Source organism: Arachis hypogaea, unplaced genomic scaffold, assembly GCF_003086295.3.
Source record: "Arachis hypogaea cultivar Tifrunner unplaced genomic scaffold, arahy.Tifrunner.gnm2.J5K5 arahy.Tifrunner.gnm2.scaffold_241, whole genome shotgun sequence".
In the NCBI taxonomy this organism is placed as follows: domain Eukaryota; kingdom Viridiplantae; phylum Streptophyta; class Magnoliopsida; order Fabales; family Fabaceae; genus Arachis; species Arachis hypogaea.
This window is the reverse complement of record NW_027255587.1, coordinates 1-17,228: the sequence shown is the minus strand read 5'-3', so window position 1 is coordinate 17,228 and position 17,228 is coordinate 1. Positions and strand designations below refer to the sequence as shown.

Genomic DNA, 17,228 nt, shown 5'->3' with positions numbered 1-17,228 from the left:
AGCCAATATGGCATTCAGAGTGTTAATCTCAAGAACTCCTTTCTTCTGACTAGTCCCATTGTTCACAGGATTTCTTTCAGAAGTGTACATGAATTGGTTATTTGCAACCATTTCAATTAGCTCTTGAGCTTCTGTAGGCGTCTTCTTCAGATGAAGAGATCCTCCAGCAGAGCTATCCAAAGACATTTTGGACAGTTCAGAGAGACCATCATAGAAAATACCTATAATGCTCCATTCAGGAAGCATATCAGAAGGACACTTTCTGATTAATTGTTTGTATCTTTCCCAAGCTTCATAGAGGGATTCTCCTTCCTTCTGTCTGAAGGTTTGGACTTCCACTCTAAGCTTACTCAATTTTTGAGGTGGAAAGAACTTTTCCAAGAAGGCATTGACTAGCTTTTCCCAAGAGTTCAGGCTTTCTTTAGGTTGTGAGTCCAACCATATCCTAGCTCTGTCTCTTACAGCAAAAGGGAATAGCATCAGTCTGTAGACCTCAGGGTCAACCCCATTAGTCTTGACAGTGTCACAGATTTGCAAGAACTCAGCTAAAAACTGATGAGGATCTTCCAATGGAAGTCCATGGAACTTGCAATTCTGTTGCATTAGAGAAACTAATTGAGGCTTAAGCTCAAAGTTGTTTGCTCCAATGGCAGGGATAGAGATGCTTCTCCCATAAAAGTCGGGAGTAGGTGCAGTAAAGTCACCCAGCACCTTCCTTGCATTGTTGGCATTGTTGTTGTTTTCGGCTGCCATGAGTTCTTCTTCTTTGAAGATTTCTGTTAGGTCCTCTACAGAGAATTATGCCTTAGCTTCTCTTAGCTTTCTCTTCAAGGTCCTTTCAGGTTCAGGATCAGCCTCAACAAGAATGCCTTTGTCTCTGCTCCTGCTCATAAGAAAGAGAAGAGAACAAGAAATGTGGAATCCTCTATGTCGCAGTATAGAGATTCCTTGAGGTGTCAGAGGAAAAGAAAAATGAAAGGCAGAAGTAGAAAATTCGAACTTTATCAAAGAAGATGGAGTTTGAATTTTGCATTAAGGGATAGTGTTAGTCCATAAATAGAAGGATGTGAGAAGAAGGGAAGTGATTTTCGAAAATTAAGTAAGAAATTTTGAAAACATTTTGAAAAACACTAATTAATTTTCGAAAACCAAGAGTGGGAAAGAGATCAAGTGATTTTTGAAAAAGATTTTGAAATTAGAAAATAAAAAGGTTTGATTGAAAACTATTTTGAAAAAGATGTGGTTAAGAAGATATGATTAGTTTTAAAAAGATGTGATTGAGGAGATATGATTTGAAAAACATTTTTTTTTTAAAAGATTTGATTTTGAAAATTAAAAACTTGGCTAACAAGAAAAGATATGATTCAAACATTAAACCTTTCTCAACAGAAAAGGCAACATACTTGAAATGTTGAATCAAATCATTAATTGATAGCAAGTTTTTTTTTTTAAATAGAAAGAAATTGATTTTGAAAACATATGATTGAAAAGATATGATTTGAAAAAGATTTGATTTTGAAAAAGTTTGAAAACTGAAAAAAAATCTGCATTAAAAACAAAATCTTCCCTCTTGTGCCATCCTGGCGTTAAACGCCCAGAATGGTGCACATTCTGGCGTTTAACGCCCAAAACTATACCCTTTTGGGCGTTAAACGCCCAACCAGGTACCCTGGCTGGTGTTTAAACGCCAGTCTGTCCTTCTTCACTGGGCATTTTGAACGCCCAGTTTTTTCTGTGTAATTCCTCTGCTGTATGTTCTGAATCTTCAATTCTCTGTATTATTGACTTGAGAAGACATAAATCAAAAATATTTTTGGATTTTTAATAATAAGGAAAAATCAAATTCAACAAGAATCAAATATCAATGCATGCAGGACACCAAACTTAGCAGTTTGTATACTACTGACACTAATGAGAATGCACATGAGACACACAAAACACTCAAGTCAAGAGAATTTAAAGATTAGAGTCAGAAATCATCAAGAACATCTTGAAGATCACTAAGACACATGAATGAATGCATGCAATTGACACCAAACTTAACATGAGACACTAGACTCAAAATTAAGTGGAAAAAGAGAATAAAGGTATCAAAATTCTTAATGAGAATTCCAAGAATCATGCAATGTTAGTCTAAAGCTTTAGTCTAAAGAAATTAGACATGGCTAAACAAGCTTCAGTAGGACATTGCATTCAAGAGCTAAATTGATGAAAATCAATCAGCTTTGGTGATGATAAGAACATCACCTTGAAACACTAGAATTCATTCTTAAGAACTCTGAAGAAAAATACCTAATCTAAGCCACAGGATGAACCGTCAGTTGTCCAAACTCAACAATCCCCGGCAACGGCACCAAAAACTTGGTGCACGAAATTGTGATTAATACTTTTCACAAATCAAATAATCCCCGGTAATGAATCCAAAAACTTGATGTTCAATACCATGGCATAAACACAACTTCGCACAACTAACCAGCAAGTGTACTGGGTCATCCAAGTAATAAACCTTACGCGAGTAAGGGTTGATCCCACAGAGATTGTTGGTATGAAGCAAGCTATGGTCACCTTGTAAATCTTAGTCAGGCAAACTCAAATGGGTATGGTGATAAACGCATAAAACATAAAGGTAAAGATAGAGATACTTATGTAATTCATTGGTAGGAACTTCAGATAAGCGTATGAAGATGCTTTCCCTTCCGTCTCTCTGCTTTCCTACTGTCTTCATCCAATCCTTCTTCTTCCTTTCCATGGCAAGCTTAAGCAAGGGTTTCACCGTTGTCAGTGGCTACCTCCCATCCTCTCAGTGGAAATGTTCAACGCACCCTGTCACGGCACGGCTATCCTTCTGTCGGTTCTCAATCAGGCCAGAATAGAATCCAGTGATTCTTTTGCGTCTGTCACTAACACCCCGCCCTCAGGAGTTTGAAGCACGTCACAGTCATTCAATCATTGAATCCTACTCAGAATACCACAGACAAGGTTAGACCTTCCGGATTCTCTTGAATACCGCCATCGGTTCTAGCCTATACCACGAAGACTCTGATCTCACGGAATGGCTGGCTCGTTTGTCAGGCGAGCACTCGGTTGTCAGGCGATCAACCATGCATCGTGTATCAGGAATCCAAGAGATATTCACCCAATCGAAGGTAGAACGGAGGTGGTTGTCAGTCACACGTTCATAGGTGAGAATGATGATGAGTGTCACGGATCATCACATTCATTAAGTTGAAGAACAAGTGATATCTTAGAACAAGAGCAAGCGGAATTGAATAGAAGAACAATAGTAATTGCATTAATACTCGAGGTACAGCAGAGCTCCACACCTTAATCTATGGTGTGTAGAAACTCCACCGTTGAAAATACATAAGTACAGGGTCTAGGCATGGCCGAATGGCCAGCCTCCCAATGATCTAAGAACTAGATGTCCAAAGATGATCTAGAGATCTAAAGTGATCAAAAGATGTAAAATACAATAGTAAAAGGTCCTATTTATAGAAAACTAGTAGCCTAGGGTGTACAGAGATGAGTAAAAGACATAAAAATCCACTTCTGGGCCCACTTGGTGTGTGCTTGGGCTGAGCAATGAAGCATTTTCGTGTAGAGACTCTTCTTGGAGTTAAACGCCAGCTTTTATGCTAGTTTGGGCGTTTAACTCCCATTTTGGTGCCAGTTCCGGCGTTTAACGCTGGAATTCCTAAGGGTGACTTTGAACGCCGGTTTGGACCATCAAATCTTGGGGAAAGTATGAACTATCATATATTGCTGGAAAGCCCAGGATGTCTACTTTCCAACGCCGTTGAGAGCGCGCCAATTGGGCTTCTATAGCTCCAGAAAATCCACTTCGAGTGCAGGGAGGTCAGAATCCAACAGCATCTGCAGTCCTTTTCAGTCTCTGAATCAGATTTTTGCTCAGGACCCTCAATTTCAGCCAGAAAATACCTGAAATCACAGAAAAACACACAAACTCATAGTAAAGTCCAGAAAAGTGAATTTTAACTAAAAACTAATAAAAATATACTAAAAACTAACTAGATCATACTAAAAACATACTAAAAACAATGCCAAAAAGCGTACAAATTATCCGCTCATCAGAGAGGTTGGAGACTATAGTGACTAAGTCAGAAAGGCTCTGCTTAGGAGTCTCCATATGTTTTTGAGAATATGGGAATGGTGGCCTGTTCTTGAATCTATTCTGGGTTCTTCCACCTTGATTATTATGGAAGCCATGCTGAGGCTTCTGTTGATCCTTCCATGAAAGGTTAGGATAATTCCTCCATGATGGATTGTAGGTATTTCCATAAGGTTCTCCCATGTAATTCACCTCCTCCATCATGGGTTGGTTAGGATCATATGCGTCTACTTCAGAGGAAGCTTCTTGGGTGTTGCCAGCTGCAACTTGCATTCCAGTCAAATGCTGAGAGATCATATTAACCTATTGGGTTAAGATCTTATTCTGAGCCAATATGGCATTCATAGTGTCTACTTCAAGAACTCCTTTCTTCTGAGCTACCCCATTATTCATAGGGTTTCTCTCAGAAGTGTACATGAATTGGTTGTTCGCAACCATCTCAATGAGTTCTCTTGCTTCTATAGGTGTTTTCTTCAAGTGGAGTGATCTACCAGCAAAGCTATCCAATGATATTTTGGATATCTCAAACAAACCATCATAGAAGATAGCTAGGATAGACCATTCTGAGAGTATGTCAGGAGGACATCTCCTGATCAGTTGCTTGTATCTTTCCCAGGCTTCATAGAGGGATTCACTTTCTTTTTGTCTGAAAGTTTGAACTTCCACTTTGATTCTCCTCATCTTCGGAGGAGAAAAGAACTTGGCCAAGAAAGCATTGACCAATTTTTTCCAGGAGTCTGGGCTTTCTTTAGGTTGAGAGTCCAACCATATCCTAGCTATATCTCTAACTGCAAAGGTAAAGAGCATAAGTCTGTAGACCTCAGGATCCACTCCATTGGTCTTAATAGTATCACAGACTTGCAGGAATTCAGATAGAAACTGATGTGGATCTTCCAGTGGAAGTCCATAGAATTTGCAATTCTGTTGCATAAGAGAGACTAATTAAGGTTCAAGTTCAACGTTGTTTTCTCTAATGGTAGGTATGGAGATACTTCTTCCATAGAAATTAGAAGTTGGTATGGTGTAGTCACCAGGAACCTTTCTTGCATCTTCTTCATTATTAAGCTCTGATGCCATGCTTTCAGCTTCTTATTCGAAAATCTCTATAAGGTTTCTTCCGGAGTGTTGTGCTTTAGCATGTTGTAAACGCTTCCTTAGAGTCCTCTCAGGTTCAGCATCAGGATTTAAGAGAGGTTCTATATCCCGGTTCCTGGTTATAAACAGGAAGAGAAAGCAAAGAAAGAAAGAAGAATGGGAGCTCTATGTTCATAAGAATTATGTTTTTTGTTATTGAGTTTGGTCCTAACAACGTATTTTGATCAGGAATTCTTATACATATTATTGAGATAATTATTTAAAAAAATTAGTAGTATTGCACAATTATATGTCTTTGTTCACGAAGTCTTTATTTACTTTTTACCAACTTTATTCTTGAGGTATGTTATTGTATTATTTATGGAATTGTTATTATTTTTATTTATATGAACTCTCTTTTTCTATTATTTATTATTTTTTTGTTAACTATTTGTTTAACATTATACACTTTTATAATTGTGATTTTTGTGTATTATTTTTTTATTATCTTTTTATATATGATTTATTGATCCCATTAGGTAAAGTAAATTAAACAAAAAATTAATCGTAAATAGTAATAATAGTAAAAAATTATAACATACAAAAAAGTGTAAACCCCGCTAAAATTAGTAAATAATTAGTAAATAAATCAAATTTTAATTAGATAAATTAAAAATATACAAATAATATCAAAATAGGATAGAGCTCTACAAAACAAAAATTTTGATACCAATTTCGAAAAATTTGGCCCAAAATTAGACCGGATGGACCAAACCGGTTGAACCGGGTCCAAAACCAGGCCCGTGGGTCCAAGCGGACCCATAACATAAAAGGGACAGAATCATCTTCATCCCCATTCAGCATAAAAAACGCTGAACAGCATTGGGGAGGAAGAGAACTTCGATAACCCTCATCAAATCTTCTTTCCGGCATAACTTCCCAATTTGAGCTCCGATCGCTGCACCGTTCGCGGCTAGGGTCCAGCGCGTCGAGCTCTACATTTCTGTCAGATCAATTTCACCGGTAAGTCCCAATTTAATTTCAGAATCTCTAGCCCATTTCTTATTGTGAAATTGAACCATTGTGATGAAATCTTGCCCAATTTGGTGTTTTAGGTTCGATTTAGCTTACGAAGCCTATTGGGCTTGAGTTATTATGAGTGTGGGTACAGTAAGAACAACCTAAACTATAGCCAATTTTGATTTTATTATGTAAAAGCTGAATTTGGAATATATATGTGTATTAGGTGTGAATTAAGTATATATATGAGCATGTGAATTGAATTGTGGGCATTTGGAAGCTTGGTGGTGATTGGAGCTGAGATTTTGGTTGGTTTTTCAATGCTTGAGGGGTTGTGTTATAGCTAGTGTGGCTGCCTTGGACTAAATAAAATGATCGGCCAAGGTATGATTAAGGTTTCGCGCATTTAACATTTAAGGTTTTGTGAAAACTTAGGCTAGAGCATTATAGGATAAGTTGAAATGGTAACTTGCATTAAATGATTAGTTTTGTAATGCTGATGGATAAGTGGATGTTGAGTGGTATTTATTTGGACTTGTTGATATTGACTTGATGAATAATGTTGTAATGAGGGTTGAAGGATTTCATGATGAAGATAATATAAGTATGTATAGTAATATGTGGTTTGTGGCTAATCTTGTAAAGTTGGGTGAAATGTGGTGTTATTGAGCTAAGTTGTAAGAATTGTTGTGCTATGATTAAAAGGATAGTTAGATTGATGGTTGTGGTATGTTGAGTTGAATGGAAATGAGCTTTGAAAGGAAAAAAATGTGGTTTTGGTGAAAAAATGAGGTTTGGTAAAATTTGGTAAAAAATGGTTTTTGATGAAATTTGATAGTCCATAACTTGCTTCTCAAATTTTGAATGGAATTGCGGTTTGTTTCAAATGAAATATGGTTTTGCAAGCTTTTGAACGATATAAATTTTGTGAAAAACGGAATTTTGTAGAGAAAGTTATGGATGACGGAAGTTTGGTGTGGAAAATGTATATGTAGGTAACTAAAATTTTGGTTTTGCAGCTTTTTGGGCAATCTATAAATTTTTTGGAAAAACGTACATCCACGCGTACGCGTGGCCCACGGGCACACGTGGCATAGAATTTTATACTGTGCATGCGTGAATAGCGCATGCATGCTCGTGATGAGCCAACATGCATAACCACGCGTACGGATGACTCAAGCGTACGCGTCACGTAACAACCCCGATTTTCGAGTACGTGAGATCTTTTTTGAAGGTATGGATTTCTCTAGAGGATCAGTAAAGGGAATACCTCTGATATATCATCAAGCATCTCAATCCTCATTGTCATTATGTCATATTTAAGCTAGAACCTCTTTTTGGCAAGCTCGATAACGCAATCGCGAAGAACCTAGTTTTTGAACCGTATCGATTAAGAGTTTTGATATGGTTTCCATAAATAGTCTCAGTTTGATGAACCGGACTTGATTCATGAGAGAAGAGAGATAATAGTGTAATATTATCATTATATTAGTATTAGAAGCTACTTGAATGATATTATAAGGTTACCTAGTCTGTTTTAGTTAAAAACAGGAAATCGGTTTAACCAGGTTCACAGTTTACTAGTGTAGCTTAGCACCAGCACTCTCTGATGACTTTAGCAATGCAAAGGCCTTATCATACATGTTTGATTCTCATATTAAATATGTTACTTGTGTTATTTATGCTAGTAGCTCTGAAAGGAATTTTTAGAGATGTTTTAACAAGTGTTCCAATACATCTAGTTTTATATTTATACACCTGAGATATTTTAATATTATTTTAACCCACCTCTAAGCCAACCAATCACAACTCACCCTACACCCCCAAAACCCCCAAGGCTGGTTCATTTACTCCTTGTGGCCAAAATTTCCAAAGAGAAAAAGAGAGGAAAGTTCTTAGTTCCAAATCTTCAAAGATTGATTTCTTCTGAACTAAAACTCAAATCAAAATTCCAATCCGATCAAAATGATCCTCTCTTCTTTCTCTACATAACCATTTGACTTATCAAGGCTGTAAATAAGGTTAGATGGCTGTCCCTTTCCCCTTTGAATTTGGTTTTCAAGGAAGCATGCTTAAAACATGTGTTTTCTTGATGTTCTTCCTTAGATCTCTTGCTTAGCTTGACTTGTGAGCCAAGAATCTTCAATTCCTAGCACATTTAAGTTGATGAATCCCTTCCTAACATGTTGATTAAGGTTTGGTCAGTTGAGGCTTTATGGATTCAAAGTTGTTCTTGATGTGTTTTAGGAGGAAAAAGTACTTTAAGAACACTTCAAAGAGTAACCAGATTTAGAGCAACAAATCAAGGTAGGGTTTGGTAAAATTAGTCTTGATTAATTGTGTTTGAGTTTTGTGATTATGATATGATTTGTTTATGCTTGAAATTGATTGTTTATATGAGTGTTCTTGTTGAAATTTTGGTGAAAATTTGATAAAATTTGATAAAATTCAAGCGATGAACTTGTGTTCTTGTAGCTTCTGGAAAAACGAACCCTAACCCTTAATTTGGGGTTCAATTTGTGTTAAAATCAAGTGGAAAATATAAGGCTTTGGTGGCTGCAATTTTATTTTGAATTATGAGGTTGCTGAAAAGATTAAAAAACAGGTGAAAACAAAGAAAGAATCTGAAAAATTTATGAAGAACCCGAAGAACACTTTGAGTGTGGTGAAGAACTTTTAAGAACACCTTTTAGATCTTAAAATGGGCAAGGTTGTAATTATTTTGGTGTTTAAGGGGTTATTTTATAATTTCTAAAAGTTAGGGTGGTTAAAGTAGAAATATTAAAAGTTACAGGTGGTAAAAAGTAAATTTTAAAGTTAAAAGTAAAAGACAAGTTTATTTTCGAAAATTTAATAATAAAATAAAAAATAAAAAATATTAAATAATAATATTTAATTAAAAATAATATTTTAATAAAAATAATAAAATAATACGGAAAATGCATCTTTTGTAAAAGTTTTAGAAAGACAACTTTAATCACAGAATCTCATAATTACCTTCATAAAATACCTAGGGAGTGGTAATAACATATTAGTGAGGCAAAGACAAAGAAAGGATAAAAATTTAAAGAAGAGATAAAAGTCAAAGAAAAAGTCTGTAAAGTTTTAATGACAGAAAAACAGACAGAGATTAGTGAACAAACTAGGGCAACATAGTTAGTCCTTGAGTTGCGGCTAGGGTTAGGTATTATATGAAAAGTTAAACTATTTCAGTATATACTTAATGAACTTATACTTGGGACAGGCTAACTATTCATACTGAAATTTACATAAGCCTTAAATACATACGTTAAACAGAGAAATCAAAGCAGAATAAAGAGACACAGAGAAAGAATAATATAATAAAGAACAGAGGACCTATTGAAAGGTTATTTGTTGCTTGAGGCAACTCAAGAGATGTTTGTTTGTTCATTTGTAGCATTAAGGCAACTCCAGAGTTATTTGTATGTTCATCTACTGCATTTAGGCAGTCAGATAAATAGTGGTACGACCACAGGACGTTTTTCAGTGCTACACAGCTATAGAGAGCTATACCTGAAACTGGTAACCTGGTATCACTTGCAGAGGATATTAATTCATACACGGCTAAATGCCGCACCTGTAAGGCAAGGATTGCTTACAGAGGATATGATTTCATACACGGCTGGAATGTCGCTACCTGTAAGGCAGAGTCTGCTAATAGAGGATATGACGCATACGTTAGTTAGTGAGAACTATACCTATGCTTACTAGAAAAGCATACCCATTTCAGCTGCTTCGGGTTACGTCGGGAGTGGGTAGAAACCGACAAATGAGCTCATTACCTGCACTAGGACTTGACATGCATCATTCTTGTTTGCGCATCATTCTTTGTTGCATTCCTTTTATGTGTGTGATCTATTTCTTTATGTTTGTCTATGTGTATGCTATATCTGTGTTTTATTTTCTTGTATTCTTCTATTCGTGTTCTGTTCTCTGTTTTCTCTATTTATCTTCATCTCCTGTTTACTGCTTCGCTGTATTCTGCTATCTGTCTGCTAAACAATACATAATTAATGAACGTAACTAATAACCCCGGCCCTACTAAGAACTCCCCAGTTCTTACCCCCTTCTCTCTCTTCCCCCTTCAAATGGAAACGGTCATGATATTCTATGAAGTCGAAGACTTATACATTTACGAGGATCCAGTGTACTATGGTTACTACATTTTGAGTGCGGAGCCTCGTATGAGATGTTACGCGTTAGGAAATCGTCCCTTCCAACATCCTTTGTATAGCCCGCTTTTTGACCTCGATGCTCTTTACGACTTTCTCTTATCCTGCTTTCACCCTGACGCACCTGGGCATCCTTTTTCTGATGGTCCCGGACACCCTATACCAGCTCAACCCTTGAATGCGGTTGCACTTGAGCCTATCATTCCTGATAAGCCTGAGATTGCTGGAGAGTACGTACCTATGATTCCACTAGAGAGGGATTTTCCCCCTGAGCCGATTCCTAACTTTTCACAGCCTGATGAGCCGGCACTACTGGATGACGGGGTGACTCCTATATATGCGAACGGACTTGTGCTCACGAATGGTGTACATAGTGACAGTAGTGGTTCTGGAATGTCTGAGGTATAATTGTAGCTACAGAAAATGAGGAGGAGGAGGATCCTGAGATAGAGATAGAGCAGGATGAGGAGATGGGCTAGCCTCGTACGATCTTCTGAATGGCCAAGTGTAGATATAGTTGGTATGCGAAATTGTGATTCACACTTTTCACAACTCCGCATAGCTGACCAGCAAGTGCACTGGGTCGTCCAAGTAATACCTTACGTGAGTAAGGGTCGATCCCACGGAGATTGTCGGCTTGAAGCAAGTTATGGTCATCTTGTAAATCTCAGTCAGGCGGATTCAAATGATAATGAGGTGTTGATAATTAAAAGATAAATAAAATGAAAAATAAAATACAGTTACTTATGTAGTTCCTTGTTGGGAATTTTAGATAAGCATTTGGAGATGCTTTGTTGCCTCTGAACCTCTGCTTTCCTATTGTCCTCATCCAATCATGCGTACTCCCTTTCATGGCAAGCTGTATGTTGGTGGATCACCGTTGTCAATGGCTACCATCTGTCCTCTCAGTGAAAACATGTCCTCTACAGTTTCCCGCATGGCTAATCAGCTGCCGGTTCTCGATCATGTCAGAATAGAATACATTTATTCTTTTGCACACTGTCACTGTGTCAAACAGTCATGAGTTTGAAGCTCGTCACAGTCATCCCATCCCAGATCCTACTCGGAATACCACAGACAAGGTTTAGACTTTCCAGATCTCAAAAATGCTGCCAATTGATTCTAGCTTATATCACGAAGGTTCTAACCTCACGGATTCGAATGCTCTATTGTCAAGAGAGGTGCTTCAGATCCGTGGGTCAGAGACAAAGAGAATACTCCAGCTGTCGTCCAATGACTATGTTGAACATCAGTAGACCGCTTTGTGGTTGTCAGGCACGCGGATCTCGAGTAACGAAGATTGGGTGATTGTCACGGGTCACCCCTTCATTCTAACTTAACTGAATTAAGTACGAGAGTATATCTTGGAGGAGAAGTAGGCGTGAATTGAATAGAAAAACAATAATACTTGCATTAATACTCAAGGAACAGTAGAGCTCCTCACCTTAATCTGTGAGGTGTAGAAACTCCACCGTTGAAAAATACATAAAAACAAGGTCTAGGCATGGCCGAATGGCTAGCCTCCCAAATGGCATAATACAATCGAAATAGGGTTCAAAGACCTGATCTAAGGATCAAAGAATGGTCCAAAGATGTGAATACACTAGTAAAAAGTTCTATTTATACTAAACTAGTAAACTAGGTTTACAGAAAATGAGTAGATAGTGCAGAAATTCACTTTCGGGGCCCACTTAGTGTGTGTTTGGGCTGAGCATTGAAGCTTTCACGTGCATAGGCTCTTCTTGGAGTTTAAACACCAGTTTTGGTGCCAGTTTGGGTGTTTAACCCCAGCTTTAGTGCCAGTTCTGGCATTTTACGCCAGAAAAGGGTTTTCGGTGGGCGTTTAGATGCCAGTTTGGACCATCAAATCTCGGGCAAAGTATGGAATATTAAACATTGCTGGAAAGCCCAAGATGTCTACTTTCCAACGCAATTGAGAGCGCGCCAATTTGGCTTCTGTAGCTCCAGAAAATCTACTTTGAGTACAAGGAGGTCAGAATCCAACAGCATCTGCAGTCTTTTCTCAGCCTCTGAATCAGATTTTTGCTCAGGTCCCTCAATTTTAGCCAAAAAATACCTAAAATCATAGAAAAACACACAAACTCATAGTAAAGTCTAGAAATGTGATTTTGCATAAAAACTAATAAAAATATACTAAAACGTAACTAAAACATACTAAAAACTACCTAAAAATAATGTTAAAAAGCGTATAAATTATCCGCTCATCACAACACCAAACTTAAATTGTTGCTTGTCCCAAGCAACTGAAACCAAATTAGGATAAAAAGAAGATAAAATACAATAAATTCCAAAATATCAATGAAGCTTAGTTCCAATTAGATGAGCGGGACTAGTAGCTTTTGCTTCTGGATAGTTTTAGCATCTCACTTTATCCTTTGAAGTTCAGAATGATTGGCATCTATAGGAACTCAGAATTCAGATAGTGTTATTGATTCTCCGAGTTCAGTATGTTGATTCTTGAACACAGCTACTTTATGAGTCTTGGTCGTGACCCTAAGCATCTTGTTTTCCAATATTACCACTGGATACATAAATGTCACAGACACATAACTGGGTGAACCTTTTCAGATTGTGACTCAGCTTTGCTAGAGTTCCCAGTTAGAGGTGTCCAGAGTTCTTAAGCACACTCTTTTGATTTGGATCACGACTTTAACGACTCAGTCTTAAGCTTTTCCCTTGGACCTTCATGACACAAGCACATGGTTAGGGACAGCTTGATTTAGCCGCTTAGGCCAGGATTTTATTCCTTTGGGCCCTCCTATCCATTAATGCTCAAAGCCTTGGATCCTTTTTACCCCTGCCTTTTGGTTTAAAGGGCTACTGGCTTTTTCTGCTTGCCGTTTCTTTTTCTTTCTTTATTTTTTTCGCCATTTTTTTCGCAAGCTTTTTCCTTTTCACTGCTTTTTCTTGCTTCAAGAATCAATTTTATGATTTTTCAGATTATCAATAATATTTCTCTTTGTTCATCATTCTTTTAAGAGCCAACAATTTTAACATTCATAAACTTCCTTATAAAAAATATGCACTGTTCAAGCATTCATTCAGAAAACAAAAAATGTTTCCACCACATCAAAATAATTAAACTAATTTTAATATAGAATTCGAAATTCATGTACTTCTTGTTTTTTTTGGAATTAGAAACATTTTTCATTTAAGAAAGGTGAAGGATTTATGGGACATTCATAGCTTCAAGGCATAGACACTAGACACTAATGATCATGTAATAAAGACACAAACATAGACAAAACATAAAGCATATAAACCGAAAAACAGAAAAATAAGAGCAAGGAAATTAAAGAACAGGTCCACCTTAGTGATGGCGGCTAGTTCTTCCTCTTGAAGATCTTATGGAGTGTTTGAGCTCCTCAATATCTCTTCCTTGCCTTTGTTGCTCCTCCTTCATGGCTCTTTGGTCCTCTCTGATTTCATGGAGGATAATGGAGTGCTTTTGGTGCTCCATCCTTAGTGCTTTTGGTGCTCCTATCCTTAGTTGCTCTTGTTGAGGTCCGTGAGTGGGCTCTCTTGTTTGCTCCATCCTCTTTCCAGTGATGGGTGGTGCACAAAATCACAATCACACTTTTGTAATTCCGCACAACTAACCAGCAAGTGCACTGGGTCATCCAAGTAATACCTTACGTGAGTAAGGGTCGATCCCACGGAGATTGTCGGCTTGAAGCAAGCTATGGTTATCTTGTAACTCTTAGTCAGGATATCAATAATTCTCAGGTTTAATTGTGAAAAGTAAAAGAACATGAAATAGATACTTGTTTTGCAGTAATGGAGAACAGGTTGAGGTTTTGGAGATGCTCTATCTTCTGAACCTCTGCTTTTCCACTGTTTTCTTCTTCATGCACGCAAGGCTCCTTCCATGGCAAGCTGTATGTAGGGTTTCACCGTTGTCAATGGCTACCTCCCATCCTCTCAGTGAAAATGTTCAACGCGTTCTGTCAAAGCACGGCTAATCATTTATCAGTTCTCAATCAGGTTGGAATAGAATCCAGTGATTCTTTTGCGTCTGTCACTAACGCCCAACCCTCAGGAGTTTGAAGCTCGTCACAGTCATTCAATCTTTGAATCCTACTCAGAATACCACAGACAAGGTTTAGACCTTCCAGATTCTCTTGAATGCCGCCATCAATTCTAGCTTATACCACCAAGATTCTGGTTAAGGAATCTAAGAGATATTCACTCAATCTAAAGTAGAACGGAGGTGGTTGTCAGGAACACGTTCATAGGTGAGAATGATGATGAGTGTCACGGATCATCACATTCATCAAGTTGAAGAACAAATGATATCTTAGAATAGAAGCAAGCGTGATTGATTGAAAAACAATAGTAATTGCATTAATCCATCAAGACACAGTAGAACTCCTCACCCCCAACCATGGGGTTTAGAGACTCATGCCGTAGAAGATACAATAAGAAATGTGTAATGTGTCATTCGGTCAAGATATAATGTCAAAATATCCTATTTATAGTGAACTAGTAACCTAGGATATACAGAAATGAGTAAATGACATAAAAATCCACTTCCGGGGTCCACTTGGTGTGTGCTTGGGCTGAGCATTAAAGCTTTCATGTGTAGAGACTTTTTCTGGAGTTAAACGCCAGCTTTTGTGCCAGTTTGGGTGTTTAACTCCAATTTTTGTGCCAGTTCCGGCGTTAAACGCCGGGAATTCTCAAGCTGATTTGCCACGCCGGTTTGGGCCATCAAATCTCGGGCAAAGTATGGACTATTATACATTGCTGGAAATTGATAGCGTGCTAATTGAGCTTCTGTAGCTCCAGAAAATCCACTTCGAGTGCAGGGAGGTCAGAATCCAACAGCATCTGCAGTCCTTTTTCAGCCTCTGAATCAGATTTTTGCTCAGATCCCTCAATTTCAGCCAGAAATCACCTGAAATCACAGAAAAACACACAAACTCATAGTAAAGCCCAGAAAAGTGAATTTTAAATAAAAACTAATAAAAACATACTAAAAACTAACTAAAATGTACTAAAAACATACTAAAAATAGTGCCAAAAAGCGTATAAATTATCCGCTCATCAATGGGCTTTTGAGATGAATCTCTCTATCTCTCATGACTCGGAGTTGGAAGTAACTGCCTTCTCTTTTCCTCTTCCTAGCGGTTTCTCCGGCCTTAGGTACCATTAATGGTTATGGAAAATAGAAAAGCAACACTTTTTCCACACCAAACTTAAAAGGTTTGCTTGTCCTCGAGTAAAAGAAGATAGAAAGGAGTGGTTCGGCCAAGGGGGTATGAAGTGTTGGATAGTGTGAAGAAGAGAGAGAGTGAGGTGGGGTAGGTGGGGATCCTGTGGGGTCCACAGATCCTGAAGTGTCAAGAAATTCTCATCCCTGCACCTTCCTGGCGTTTAAATGCCCTCTGTGTGCTATTCCTGGCGTTTAAATGCTAGGCTGATACCTTTACTGGCATTAAATGCCAGTCTGCTTGCCAGTTTTGGTGTTTAACGACCAGAATGGTGCCAGGCTGGGCATTTAAACACCCATTTTTCTACCTTTACTGGCGTTTAAACGTCAGTTTGCCTGCCAGTTCTGGCGTTTAACATCCAGAATGGTGCCAGGTTGGGTGTTAAACACCAGTAAGCTCGTCCTCTAGGGTATGTTATTTTTGATGATGTTTTTTATTTTGCTTTAATTTTTGTAGTTATTTTTGTGACTCCACATGATCATCATCCTAAAGAAAACATAAATAACAATGGAAAACAAAATGAAAGAGTAATTAATATAGATAAATAAAATTGGGTTGCCTCCCAATAAGCGCTTCTTTAATGTCAATAGCTTGACAGGAAGCTTCTTACAGAGCTTCACAGATGCTCAGAGCATGATTGTGGCCTCCCAACACCAAACTTAAAGTTTATATGTGGGGGCTTTGCTTGACTCTGCATGGAGAGAATTGGATGAAGCTTTTCATGCTTCTTCTCCATGTTTACAGAGGAAAATTCTTGAGCCTTAAACACAAGGTAGTCGTCATTCACTTAAAGGACTAACTCTCCTCTGTCTACATCAATCATAGCTTTTGTTGTGGCTAGGAAGGGTCTTCTAAGGATGATGGATTCATCCTCATTCTTCCCAGTGTCTAGGATTATGAAGTCAGCAGGGATGTAAAAGCCTTCAACCTTTACCAAGACGTCCTCTATAAGTCTATAAGCCTGTTTCTTTGATTTGTCTGCCATCTCTAGTGAGATTCTTGCAGCTTATACCTCAAATATCTCTAGTTTCTTTATTACAGAGAATGGCATGAGGTTCACACTCGACCCTAGGTCACACAGAGCCTTCTCAAAGGTCATGGTGCCTATGTTGTAAGGTATTAAAAACCTTCCGGGATCCGGTTTCTTTTTAGGTATCTTTAGCTGAACCAAGGCATTTAGTTCATTAATGAGCAATGGAGGTTCATCCTCCTAAGTTTCATTACCAAATAACTTGGCATTCAGCTTCATGATTGCTCCTAAATATTGAGTAACTTACTCTTCAGTAATGACTTCATCTTCTTCTTCAGAAGAATATTCATCAGTTCTCATGAATGATAATAGGAAGTTCAGTGGAATCTCTATGGTTTCTAGATGAGCCTCAGACTCATTTGGTTCCTCAATAGGGAACTCCTTGTTGGCCAGTGGACATCCCATGAGGTCTTCCTCACTGTGAATCACTGCCTTTCCCTCCTCTACAGGTTCGGCCATGTTGGACGTGTAGATGGCCTTGCACTCTCTTTTTGGATTCTCTTCTGTATTGCTTGGGAGAGTACTAGGAGGAGTTTTAGTAACTCTTT

The 17,228-nt window shown here is 38.0% G+C and overlaps 1 non-coding gene across 1 annotated transcript; it reads left to right on the top strand.

Moving 5' to 3' along the window:
* The first annotated feature begins 240 nt into the window (after window positions 1–240).
* LOC114927346 (small nucleolar RNA R71) lies at window positions 241–348 on the top strand. Its single transcript, XR_003817664.1, has one exon. It is a non-coding gene; the product is annotated as a small nucleolar RNA R71 (small nucleolar RNA).
* The last annotated feature ends 16,880 nt before the right edge of the window (window positions 349–17,228 follow it).